This window comes from Pelodiscus sinensis, chromosome 3, assembly GCF_049634645.1.
Source record: "Pelodiscus sinensis isolate JC-2024 chromosome 3, ASM4963464v1, whole genome shotgun sequence".
NCBI classification, from domain to species: Eukaryota; Metazoa; Chordata; order Testudines; family Trionychidae; genus Pelodiscus; species Pelodiscus sinensis.
Genome location: NC_134713.1, coordinates 74,346,158 through 74,359,658, shown reverse-complemented (window position 1 = coordinate 74,359,658; position 13,501 = coordinate 74,346,158). Strand labels below are relative to the sequence as shown.

General features: G+C 42.3%; 1 pseudogene; it reads right to left on the bottom strand.

Moving 5' to 3' along the window:
• Positions 1–847: 847 nt before the first annotated feature.
• Positions 848–2,514, bottom strand: LOC142827615 (uncharacterized; annotated as a pseudogene).
• Positions 2,515–13,501: the final 10,987 nt, after the last annotated feature.

Genomic DNA, 13,501 nt, shown 5'->3' with positions numbered 1-13,501 from the left:
ATTCTCCGGCCTCAGCCGCCCATGTGGGTTTGATTCATTGTCACCCCAAACCACCAGGCTTTGCTCACCTTGTGGGCTGTGAGCTCCACTTTCCACAAGGCAAATTCTGCACTTTGGCTGGATGGGAATGTGTAAAGTCCCACAGGTAGTAACAAATGATTGGGGGATGCAAATTTTGCCTTTGCCCCCGGGCGCATAACACTCTCGCTACACCTCTGACCTAAGCACCATTCAGTACTGCAGGACATCAGATACCAGAAAAACTTGGTGAAGACTGTTGAAGTAAAGTTTCCTTTGCTCGCAGGTACAGAGCATCTTTTGGTGTAGAGAACTTCTTGGTCATTGGATACTTCTGCATCTCCACTGCTGTTGGCCCCTCTTTCTGTAGGAACGCCTCCATTACAAAAAGAGGATGCTGATGATGACATCCCATTTGCTTCCTTCATTTCTGTGCAGGACTCTTGAAGGGGCAGGAAAAATGATCCAAGATCTCATCGCTCTGGGTGGGAGAAACCCCAAACGTAACTCCTTTTGAATATGGGCTCAATGGTCATATTGGGATTCCTGGGCAGTCTATCAGGCTATCCTTGTTATTCTATTATATTGGGACAATAGGGGGATCCAAGTTTCTTACCCAAGCAACAGGAGGATACATCTCAGGATGAAAGAAGACTAGGGCAGACAAAGAATAAAAAAAGGCAACACAAGAGTGAGGCGGAGTTGCGGAGCATCCCCCGGTCACTTCTTTCCCCCAGTGGCACTGACAGCCTGAAAACATGCTCAGGCCCCTTCACACCTGGAGCAAGGGCTTCTCCAGCTGGGTGGAGAGGAATCGATGGAGCCGAGTCCTAGGATACAGGAGTCTGTGGGCAGGGTCAGGAATCTCTGGGGATGGGCCCCCCGCTCTCATCATCTATCTCCATCTTGCAGCACCCCAGCTCCTGCCCCTCCGGGACCACGGGCCCTTCTCCGGCCACCAACCCCTGGTGCTGCAGCGGGCAGGGCCAGATGTGGCGCCTCCACGCGGAGCTGCCCCTTTCCTCCGGGCAAGGGAGTACAGCATGGCCTGTGGGTCCATGTCCTCTGGCAGCAGCATTTCCTGCTGAGCTCTTGGTACTTGTGGGACCAGGCTCCTGACTCCAACTCCGTTTGTTGCTCCCGTTTCTCTGTCACCATCAGTCTGCGCCCGTCGAGCTGCACCATCAGCTCCATGGGGCAGAAGCCTCTCACATCCATGGAGAGCTGGTAGGGCCCTGGCCCTGGCTCCTGGACCCTGGGCTGCTGCCCAGCCCCCTCTGCCAGGGACTGGCTGCTCCGCCACGGCTGCCTCCTGCTTGCCCCTTCCCTGCAGAGTGGGGGATACACCAGATGGGCCAAGAGGTTGGGGGGCCTGGCCCCAGGAGACTGGGCGCTGGGATGCTGCTGTGAAGCCACACAGGGCTGTAGTGCCTGGCCTGCCACACTCGGAGTGGGAGCATCACCCTGGCCTGGAATCTCTGGTCCGAGTGGTGTTGGGAGCTGTCTGCTTCATGCCCTGGCTCTCCCAGAAGCCATACCACAAACCACCACCTCATTCTCTTTGCTATATGAGATCATGATGCTATTCCCTCCATCAATGACCAATGGTTTTTACCTTTTTGTGGACTTTTAAGCAGGTGTCAGACTCTCTTCAGTTATCTCTTGAGGAGGTTGGAGAACTCCATCAGAAGTTCTTGGACAGTCTACATTGCACAACATCTCTACTAACTAGGCTCTGCTGGAGCCCACTAGGATCATATTGCAAAACCCAGCTACAGGGACACCCACTTGCAAGAGAGTTGACAAGAAATATTATACTCATAAGGAGGACTCTGAATTCTTCTTTTCCTACTCACCACCCAATTCCCTGGTCATTGATATGGTGAACAAGTGGGGGAAAGCAGTACTATTATAAATCCACCCTATATGACAGAGATGAAAAGTGCTTGGACTTTTTGAGAAGGAAGGCAGAGTAATCAGCTTTGTTGCAATTCTGCATTGCAAATTGCTAAGTGTGGATGGAAAAGTGCAACTTTAGCAACTACATGAAATTTGGTTTAATTATTTACCACCTTTCTCCAGATCAAAGGAAATAATTCCAGGACACTACTGCTGAGAGTGTTATTGCCAAGAACACTACTGCAGGCCGTGCTGGATGCTGCAGACACTGTGGCCCAGTCCATTTCTGTGCTGGTGGTGATCCATAGGGCTTCCTGTGTGCAGTTATCTGGGTTCCACAGAGAAGTCCTGAATATAGTTCCAGTTTGATGGATGGAAGTTATTTGCAGAGAACACTGGTGCATGGAGGAGATGTGGTTTGCTCCAGGAGGAGCTGAGGGCTGCCTGAAAGAGGCTAGCCCCAGCTCTGCCCCTTCTTCCTGGAGCCCCACCCCTTTCAGGAACATGGAAACACCTCTCTGCCTTGCCTAGGGGCTCAAAGAGTCTCTTGGCCCCATTGGCTGCAGACAACCATGCCATCCTTTTTTCAATGCTGGATTCCATTCCGAAGCCAAGCCCAATGCTGAGAATACTGCTTGGGAGTCACCTACAGTTGAGCATCCATAAGGACACTACTCAAAGAAGTTACTAACCCTGTGCAGTAACTGTTCTTCTTCAAGATGTATGTCCCTAAGGATACTGCACTACCTGCTCTGCTCTCCCTTTTGCTTTAGAATTTCTTCTAATACTTGGTGGGTCACAGAAGGAACTGAGGGGAGGAGATTCACCCATACAGCTTGATATAGCCTTGGTGCAGGGGATGAGGATACCAATGGTGCATGCGCCACCAAATGGACCCTGCTAGTGAAACTTTTCAATCAGGGATGCATAGGGCACACATGTGCAAAGAGTGGAGCATCTGTAGGGATAAATGTTTCAAAGAACCACACTTGCTACACTGGGTGAGTAACTTTTTTAAAATGCTGAATTAGAAATTGATTAGGAGGTGGTATGTGCCATGGATCTAACTTACTGCATTCTCTTTTTATGTTCCTTCTGCATCCTGGCCCATTGAATTCAGTAGCTAAGCTCCCCATGGCTTCAGTTGCACAGAATCAAACCCCATTATTTTTTACCCCAATCCCGCACTCACTAAAGTGTATGTATAACTCTACTGGTATGAATTAATAGTCTTGCAGACTTTTCAGCTGAGCAATGGTGAGTGAGTGCTTACAGGATCTCACCCACAGGAAATCTGAACAACAACAACAAAAAGGCACTACTTCATTATGGCACATAACATCTTACTCTAAAAAATAAAAAAAGTCCTTGATCCTGGCAAACACTTAGACTTGTATAAGCTTTATTTACCTGAGGCCCACTGAAGTCTACTCACAACTCAGTCAAGTTGAGTATGAGCAGGTTTGTGGTTGTCTGTGATGTTTGAAGAGAAAATTAGTATGTTACTTTGTTTTATTTATCATGAATGATTTGTGAATTTAAAGTAATTTATCCCTAGTTATTTCACTTTTCTGGGTGTTTTTTTTAGAAATTACATATTTGATGAATTTATATTTAAAAAAGTAGGAAACAGTATATGAAGTGAATTTTCAAAACACTCATTTTTGCATTGAAACATTAGAAAGTATAATTCGTGTTTTGTAAGAGATTTTTCACAATCCTGAACAGCAAAATATCGGGGTATCAAAATGTTAAGAGCAAAACTATTTTTCTATATTGTATGTGTGGGGGGGGGGGGGGGGGGAGGGGAACGGAACGGAACGGAGATATCATTTTTGAAGAATTTTAGGCACAAATCCTGAAAACACTTAAACACAAATCAGTGAGAACTACTCTCATGAATAAAATTAAGCAGATATGTGTTTACAGCTGTGGGGCCTTAGTTTTCAATCTGCTGTTTCATACAGATGTGAATGCAATGTAGAAGACTCCCAGGTTCAAATCTAACATTCTTATTATATTGTGGTGATCTTCCTATTATCTGTCATTGCTGGGAATGAATCTCGAATAACTCTTACATAACTCTGAGAAAGAACTGATGGGAATGTTAACGGTTATCATTACAAAGTCAATTTGCCAATAGTTATCACAAGTGTACTTAAGTTACCATTATTTTTCTCTTTTATAAAATGAGAAATAAATGCCATATTTTTTATACCCTGTAACTCTTGCTTAATGCTAACCTTTTAATGGTACCCTGTGTATGGCTACTAACTCTTAAAAATGAACAATTGGTTATGAAACATTTGGTATGATTTGTTGGTTTGAGTCTCATATAGGCTGTGTCTAGACTACATCTCTCTTTCAACAGAGGGATGTAAATTAGACACTTTGAAATTGCAAATGAAGCGGGGATTTAAATATCCGGTGCTTCATTTGCATAATCAAGTCATGGCGCTCTTTCGAAAAAGTGCCATTTCAAAAGTAAAACCATGGTCTAAATGCGGAGAATCAGGAGAATTGGCAAAGAGCTTTCTTTAAGTTGATGGGTCAGGTGGGAGAACTCGAGCTGGGGGTTTAGTTAATAGGGTGAGATAGTTAATGGAGTCTCAAATAAAAGGGGTTCTACTGTAAATCAATAAACAATTGTGTGAAACTGAAACCTATATGTATTCTGGCTATGGAAACGAAAATTCAGTGTTTCATTTTAATTGTAGATAAGCAAGGATTGTTATGCTTTTTCTATTGGAGAACTTTTTTTTTTTCAGGGAAAACTAGGATCCCTGCTCATGTGTGGTTATTCAGAGATCAGAAGGCATTTTAAAAGACTGTAGTAATGTAAGATCTGCAGAACAGTGTTGGTGCATGTCCTTTTGAATGATCTCTCACAGGGATAGGATGGAATAGGCAGCATACATGAAGATGACCCACTAAAGAAAAGGGGAAAATATCAGCAGCACACACACACTGTAGATGCAGGATGATGTGAGTCACTGAACACTGACAACTTTCTCTATACACAACAGTGACAGAAACCCCTGTGCTAACCATATCTGTGCTGGTCTGCTGTGAAAATTTACTGTTCAATAGCTTTCAGAGTTTCTTATTTCTTACCTAGGGTGAGGTAATTTAGTGGATGACCATTGGGCTTCATTACAGAGCATGGGGAGCTACCGTCTGGTTCAAGGACATTTAAAAGATATTCTTACTCTATTTCTAAATTATACCCGTGCTTTTCCATCTACAAAGGAAATTGTCAGTTCATACTAATGCCTGAGAGTGCCAAGGTGAATGTGGTGAAGTAGTGGTCAAGTGGACAAATGTGGGATTTTTTTTGTTTGTTTTAGAAAAACAAGATATTGCATCAAAATGTGCACTTCTATTTATTTTGCCAAGTAACTTTAGTTTTAATTATGTGATAACACAGAATACAATAGACATACATACAATAGACAGAATCATCTGACCAGATCCTGGCCTCCCCGTCAGCCCTTATGTACTGCCAGATCGGCACTAGAAAAATCGAAAGGTGAGCTGAATAGGCATCTGGAGAGTTTCTGCATGACACAATCCTGAACAGACATGGAGACAGCATAGCTGGTTCTGTGTTACCCATTCCAACTGCTGATTAAGGAGGTGTAGGAGGTGGCATAGCTGGAGCACTCTGTGCTTGGGCAATGCATGGCTGCTGTAAAAGTTCCTTGTGAACCATTGAAAGCCATCATAATTTACAGCAGCCCTCAGGCTCAAGGTTGGGGATGTGATGTAAAAGCATTGCAACCCTGCCCCCCACTTTTTAGTTCTTTCACTCAGTGGAACTCACCTGGGTCTGAGGCAGTGGTGGGCAACCTGTAGACTATTGGGGTTTTATGTGTGGCCTACAAGACATTTTGTTTACTATTATCTGTGCACAAGGTTACCAGATTTTGCTGTTTTCTGTTCGCATAGTTTTTTCCCCTCATCCGTATTACTGTACTGCCATACATACAGTGACATACACATAACAGAAGGGTATGTGAAGTGAGATGCATGCTGATACCACATAACTTTGACTGTGCTCTCCTGCTGCATCCAATCAGACTGTTAATATGGTTCTATTGGCATATCCTGCAAAATCTAGGCATACAAGTAGTTAGCAAAGCTAGTCTATCTTAGGAGACCATCTTGCTTATGACAATCTTGCGGCCTATTGAGATGAAGAAAGGCCACTCACATAGCCCACTTACTAACCGAGGTTGCCCATTGTTGGTCTGAGGACTGAGGCTTAGAAATCTAGACACTGGAAAAATATAGAAGTCTTTTAGTTCACTTCCAGGGGATGCAGGATTGTGTCTCTTGGTAATTTTTTTTTTTAGTATTTTGCCTAGTCTGGTTTTGACAGTGGTATGGATGAAACCTCCCCTGACAGTAATGCAATGTAGTGTGCTCTGTAAAAGAATGGACTCTTGGTAATATGAAGCTCCACTAGAATACTCTGCTCTAGGTCTCTGCTGAGATGGACAACTGCCATTTTTGTAGGATGAGAATGATTGGAATTTCATATTAATAAAATCAGTGTGCCTTTTTTGGTTACCTGTACTTCCAATCTGAATATTGAAAATGGGAAGCATTTTTTATTTATGCTGATGATATAACCATGAGGAGACTGTAATTGCTGAGGAGACTGCAATTACATGTCTGATTCTAAGAATTTGCATAGACATGCAAAGCTGTTTTGCTGACTCCCCTTCACAGACAAAAGACGTGGGTTTTATATCCAACCCATGAGCACATAGGCAGTATTCAAAGCACCTACGCAGGACACAATCAGAGAAGCCACTCAACTCATGTTGAATTTAAGTTATTTATGAATATGCCAGGACAAAGTAGAAAAGGGACAAGAGTGGATCATAACCTTTGTGTGTATGAATGAGGAACAAGGAGAGAAGGCTATCTGTTTATAAACATCTGTAAAAGCAGAGGGGAAAACTTTATCTTAGTGAACATAAGTACTATATAAGAATTGCCTTCAGTTAGGAAGTCCCACTGTGCAACATGATAATTATGTAGCCTGTCTGGATGGTGTGCTGATGATGGTGTAGTGACACTCCTCCTGTGGTGGTTGGGAAGCAGCCTGTGTTGGTGAGAAGGACAATGCAAAGATGTGGATGGTGTGGTGAGGAGGAGCATAATAGTAACTGTAATAGTGAGGGAGTTATATTGCTGGTGATGGTGGGATAATTGGAAAGATCCGTGAGTTGATAGGGCAATTGGGGGCTGCTATGGTGGTTGTGAAGGAAGTGGGATATTAGGGAGTAGGGACTGTGTTGGACAATCCGGGTCCATAGTTCACATCTGAGCTGGTAATTCTGTGTGTTGAAATAAACTGTTGATCTTATTTAAAGGGAATAGACCCCTCAATAAATTTCCCTGTTCTGTTCATTCCCTGTGAAGCATCTGGCACCCATGGCTGTTTGAAGCCTGGATATTGGACTAGATGGACCATTGATCTAATACAGTAGGGCCTCCTATATTTTTATGATCTAATCTTAGTGTAAAATGCCACGCGGAAAAATGAGCATTGTAGAAACTGTACAAGTAAACCTGGAATCTTCTGTATTGTTTGTGTTTTTAACCCCCTTCTCTTTTATGACAGTTTGGCATTTTATTATAAGGTTTAGCTATTTCATTTGGAAAAATTAGTCCAAACTTGAAATTTGGTGAGGTAACCCATGTGAACAGATACACAAAGTGTATTCATTTTTGTTTTGAGTGTAAAAGATATGTCTCGAGTCTGCTAGCCACACGCTACCAGAAAACACCGTGCAACATTTGTACAGTAAAGTAATTAGGTTCTGTAGTAATTAGCTGTGCAAGATAAAAGACCCTCAGACAGGTTCCAATGCCTCATCAAAATGAAAAGTGATTTTGAATCCACACCTCCTTGTGTGCAATAGAAAACCAAGATTTTGTCAAAACAAAAGAAAAAAATCATAGAATCATAGAATCATAGAATAATAGGACTGGAAGGGACCTCAAGAGGTCATCGAGTCCAGCCCCCCGCCCTCAAGGCAGGACCAAGCTCCGACTACACCATCCCTGACAGATGTCTATCTAACCTGTTCTTAAATATCTCCAGAGAGGGAGATTCCACCACCTCCCTTGGCAATTTATTCCAATATTTGACCACCCTGACAGTTAGGAATTTTTTCCTAATGTCCAATCTAAACCTCCCCTGCTGCACTTTAAGCCCATTACTCCTTGTCCTGTCCTCAGAAACCAAGAGGAACAAATTTTCTCCTTCCTCCTTGTGACACCCTTTTAGATATTTGAAAACCACTATCATGTCCCCCCTTAATCTTCTTTTTTCCAAACTAAACAAGCCCAGTTCATGAAGCCTGGCTTTATAGGTCATGTTCTCTAAACCTTTAATCATTCTTGTCACTCTTCTCTGTACCCTTTCCAATTTCTCCACATCTTTCTTGAAATGTGGCGCCCAGAACTGGACACAGTACTCCAGCTGAGGCCTAACTAGTGCAGAGTAGAGCGGCAGAATGACTTCACGAGTTTTGCTTACAACACACCTGTTGATACAACCTAGAATCATATTTGCTTTTTTTGCAACAGCATCACACTGTTGACTCATATTCAACTTGTGGTCCACTATGACCCCTAGATCCCTTTCCGCCATGCTCCTTCCTAGACAGTCGCTTCCCATCTTGTATGTATGGAACTGATTGTTCCTTCCTAAGTGGAGCACTTTGCATTTCTCTTTATTAAACCTCATCTTGTTTACCTCTGACCATTTCTCTAACTTGCTAAGGTCATTTTGAATTATGTCCCTATCCTCCAAAGAAGTTGCAACCCCACCCAGTTTGGTAACATCTGCAAACTTAATAAGCGTACTCTCTATCCCAATATCTACATCATTGATGAAGATATTGAACAGTATGGGTCCCAAAACAGACCCTTGAGGAACTCCACTTGTTATCCCTTTCCAGCAGGATTTAGAACCATTAACAACAACTCTCTGACTACGGTTATCCAGCCAATTATGCACCCACCTTATCGTGGCCCTATCTAAGTTATATTTGCCTACTTTATCAATAAGAATATCATGCGAGACCGTATCAAATGCCTTACTAAAGTCTAGGTATATGACATCCACCGCTTCTCCCTTATCCACAAGGCTCGTTATCCTATCAAAGAAAGCTATCAGATTAGTTTGGCATGACTTGCTCTTCACAAACCCATGCTGACTATTCCCTATCACTTTATTACCTTCCAAGTGTTTGCATATGATTTCCTTAATTACCTTAATTATCAGCTGGACTTTTCTTATATCTCAGCCTTTTAGTTATGAGGCTGTTCATTTGCTTTTTATTCTTGTTATTATTTCCTATTTGTATTACAGTGGCCATGACTAGAAGTCCCAGGGGCTCAGTATCCCACTGTTCTAGGTGCTGTACAAACATTCAACAAAAAGGTGGTCCCTGCCCCAGAGAGCTTAAAATCTCATGGCATGTCTACACTTGCAGGAAGATAGATGCTGCAGTGGTTGATCTTCTGGTGTTTGATTTAGAGGGTCTAGTATGGACCCGCTAAATTGAATGCTGAGGGCAACCCTATCAGTGCTGGTATGCCTTGCTGTCACAAGGAGTAAGGGAAGCTGATGAGAGCATTTCCTCCATTGGCCTCCCATTGGCTCAAGGTACTTCAACTCCAGCTACATTATTTGCATAACTGGAACTGCATATCTTAAGCTAACCTTTGGCTGTAGTGTAGGTCTGCCCTAAGTATAAAGTACAATACCTGGTAGATGGACATAGATAGGCAACACTGCGACAATAATTATCAGCATGATAAACAGTGGTCTCAGCACATCCACAGCCTGTTAGTGAGGAGAAACACTTGCACCGTCTTCCTGATTCAACTTCCATTGACCTCTCTGGGAGTTAGATTGTGTAGTGAGGAAGTGTCTATACTGCCATGTAAGCCCAAGATTAGTTAGCAGCCCCTGGGTTTCTTAACCTACAGCTTGGAAGTCTACACTTATTTGTAACCCCACATTAGAAATTGTTGGACCCTGGGTCCCAACATAGGACTCCAGAGTCTACATGGCATTATGCAGGCCTGAGTCTAACCATCCAATCCCAGAATTACTAGGATATTTATACAGTGCATTAAAACACCCATGGCTGGCCTAGCTGGCTCCAGCAGTGAGACTGTAATATTTCTTGGGCTGGAGGCAAGACTCAGGGACCCCATGAATAGGGATAGGATCCCGGAGCTTTGACTCCAGGCTGAGCCTGAATTTCTGCACTGCAACTTTATAGCCACGCAGACCTACCCCATGAGCTTGACACAGGCCAGCTGTGGGTGTTTTAATGCAAAGTGGACACATCCCTAGTGCCATACCAAAATGTGGCCACGCTAGGCCTTTGTCTACATTGGCAAAATTTTGCCATCTGTCTACACTGACCGTGAGTACTTGTGCAAGAACACTGATGTTCTAATGTATAAAATCAGTGCTTCTTGCGCAAATACTCTGACGCTCCTGCTCAGGGATAAGCCCTCTTGCGCAACTGTTCTTGCGCAAGAGGCCAGTGTAGACAGGCAACATCAATTTCTTGCACAAGAAAGCCCGATGGTTAAAATAGCCATCGGGACTTTCTTGTGCAAGAGAGCATCTACACTGGTACGGATGCTCTTGCACAAAAGTACATCTTACTCAAATACTCTAATGCAAAAACTCTTGCGTTAAAGTGTATTTGCGCAAAATCTTGCCAATATAGATGTAGCCTAGCTGTTTGCAGTGTGTGAAAACTTGACAGTGCACCAAATTTAATTGTTCATAGGGCAAAGAAAGTTGGCCTAGGGGATATTTCTGGTGAATTTCCAGAGCACAATTCCTGTGTGGAGCTATGTTTACACTACAAAAAAAATAGGGCTTGAAGCCTGGGTCCTGGCTTCTGGTTGACTCAGGCTTGAATCCTCATCCCCTGGGTCCAAGCTCTAGGTTAGTGTGATTTCTGTGTAGATGGATGGGTGGTTAGGCTTGGGCCTGAGTCTCTCTCTGGGCTTACACTGCAGTGTATTAACCGCACCAAACAATCCATTGCCCGAGAAAGAGACTGGTGCAGAATCCACTGAATCTTTACCTAAATGGGTTGCAAAACTTTTTTCGTGTGAAAAAGTTCTGAGAATAATCCCCTCCCACATGAGAATCAAAACCAATGAGGAGCTCCTAGTTGCTTTGCAGAATTGTCTCCAAAGGGAAAAGGTGTTGCCTCACCAGCGACTATTTGCAGTTTGAGTGGAGCAGCATTTCTGTCTCATTGCGCCTTGTTGAAATGTTGCCAGCTTATTAAAAACAAGCAAAACCAATAAATGTTTTCCTGCAAAAGAGTGAAGTGGCAAGACTGGAATCCTAAGTCTATAAAGCTACACCTGGTCTTTGCATTACCATAAACCAAAGTTGTATACCAATAAAGACAACAGTGTGCATGTTCTCAACAAAGGAAATAACAGTGCTTGAAAAGTGGAACTAGAATATCCATAGCTGTTTTGAATTTGCCCATTGTAAGTGAACTACAATACAGAGGAAAAAGAGACCAACAATGTACTAAATATGGGCTAAATGATCTTGTTTATCTTTAAGGTGCCTTCTACATTTTCCAGAGAAGTAATGAGCTTCCAATTTATTATTTTCTTGTTACTTCTATAATACCCTAAAATACAGCATTTTACACATGACAGGAATTTTTTCCTCCTCTCCTTATCAAATGTTTCATTAGAAAGGTGGGGCTGAGTGTTGCAACTTCAAAATAGAAGTCAATAAAGGTTTAGTGGCCTAAGGAGTGTACAGACTGGCTCTACTCTTGCAATGGGCTCTGTGCAGCAGACTGGGCTAATTGAAAGTCAATAGGTAGCACACTGGCGAAGGATTTCACCAATCTGGATCCCAGTCCAGGGTTAGAGCTAAAGGGCCTGACTCAAAGCCGATGGATGTCAATGGGGGTGTTTTCATTGACTTCCATTGGTTAAGGAGCATGTTAGGCAAGAAATCCAGAAAATTAGATATAGTCACACTTGTACTGGATTTCTGGATGGAAAGTTCAGACCTGGTCCTGTATACCTATTTATGTTAGGGTATGGGAATCTGAACATGCAGAAGTTACACACATATAGGGTGAGAATATTACCCTTTGTAATATTTTATCCAGGCAGAATGGCATGTGTGTGTGAGAGAGAGATAAACAGAGCTCTGAAAAAATGTGTATCTGCCAACCCATCATCTGAATGTGATCGGTTAGCCAGATTTTACCTTCATCTGCATCTGCACTGTAGCAGCAAGCTATCTGGAGGCATGGCTGGAGGGAGCACAGATGAGTGTGTGGGTGGGTGAAATCATGCAGGGAAGAGGCAGGCAACATGAAAGCAGGTGTAACGCCAATAGGCAGAACCAAACTGAGACCTCTTGAGCTTAGCACATGAGCATCTACTGCTAGAGCTAAAAGCCAGCTGGCCCTCAGCTAAGGCTATAGAGCAAACTCATTGCTTCTCCATATAATTGTGCTAAGTGTCACTACATGAGACAGTGAAACACACAAGGTGTGTGGGTTACACAGGGACTGAGGAGCAGCATAAGGGCAGGGTGGGGGTTTTGAGAGATGGGTGACTTTTTTGTGATTCTTTAAAAACTTCTGTGTTTGGCATTGAAAACTCTTTGGGATGAATGAAAAAGAAAGTCCAAGTGCTGTCAAGAGGGAAGTGAAGGATAATTTTACACCATTTATCAGTATGAATTTAGTCTATTTTTAAGCACCACATATATGAAAGTGCAAACTATTATGGCTAAAAATACTCAGCTCACCATTTAGAATAGCTCACCATTTAGTTATGCAAGTGTTGCCCATTTTATGCAAGTGTTGCTGGCTTCTCATTTATAAGCATTACAAATTCCTTCCTGAGTTTAAAAAACAATTAATTATCACATTGACATATCTAGTCATTATAAATGTAAAGTTATGAATGCAAAGTTCTTTTTTTCTAGTGACATTTCACTCTTAACTATGATGACAATTAGTACAATGTATATAGAACCATGAAAAATTACAATATTAAATATTTGGCAAACAAACTTTTATTCATCTTATTTGTCATAGCACAGAGTGATGTGATTAAGAATGATTTTTAACCAGCTGCTAAGAAGGTGCCATCAGTTTTGTCATGGAATTAGTTGTAACTATAATGATGTAATATCAATCATTCATTGCAATGCTGCGTTAGATCAATTCTATAATTAATATGCTTGTTGTTTATTTTTCCTGTAACTACTACTATATTGCCATTGGTTAGTACTTGTGTAATTTTTCTGTTCTGCTGATAATGATTTTTTGGACAAAACATTTTTACAATCATCTTTACAATTTTGTTATTGAAAATGTGATCATTTTACTCAATAATAATTCATTTGTATGTTTCGACTACATGGTTCACGTTGTTTTGTTTTTGTCTTTCAAAAATATGTGCACGAAATTGATGTGAGTAAATTGATGTAAGTCGATGGTATTTACTAACTCTGTATAGCTGTGCATATTGT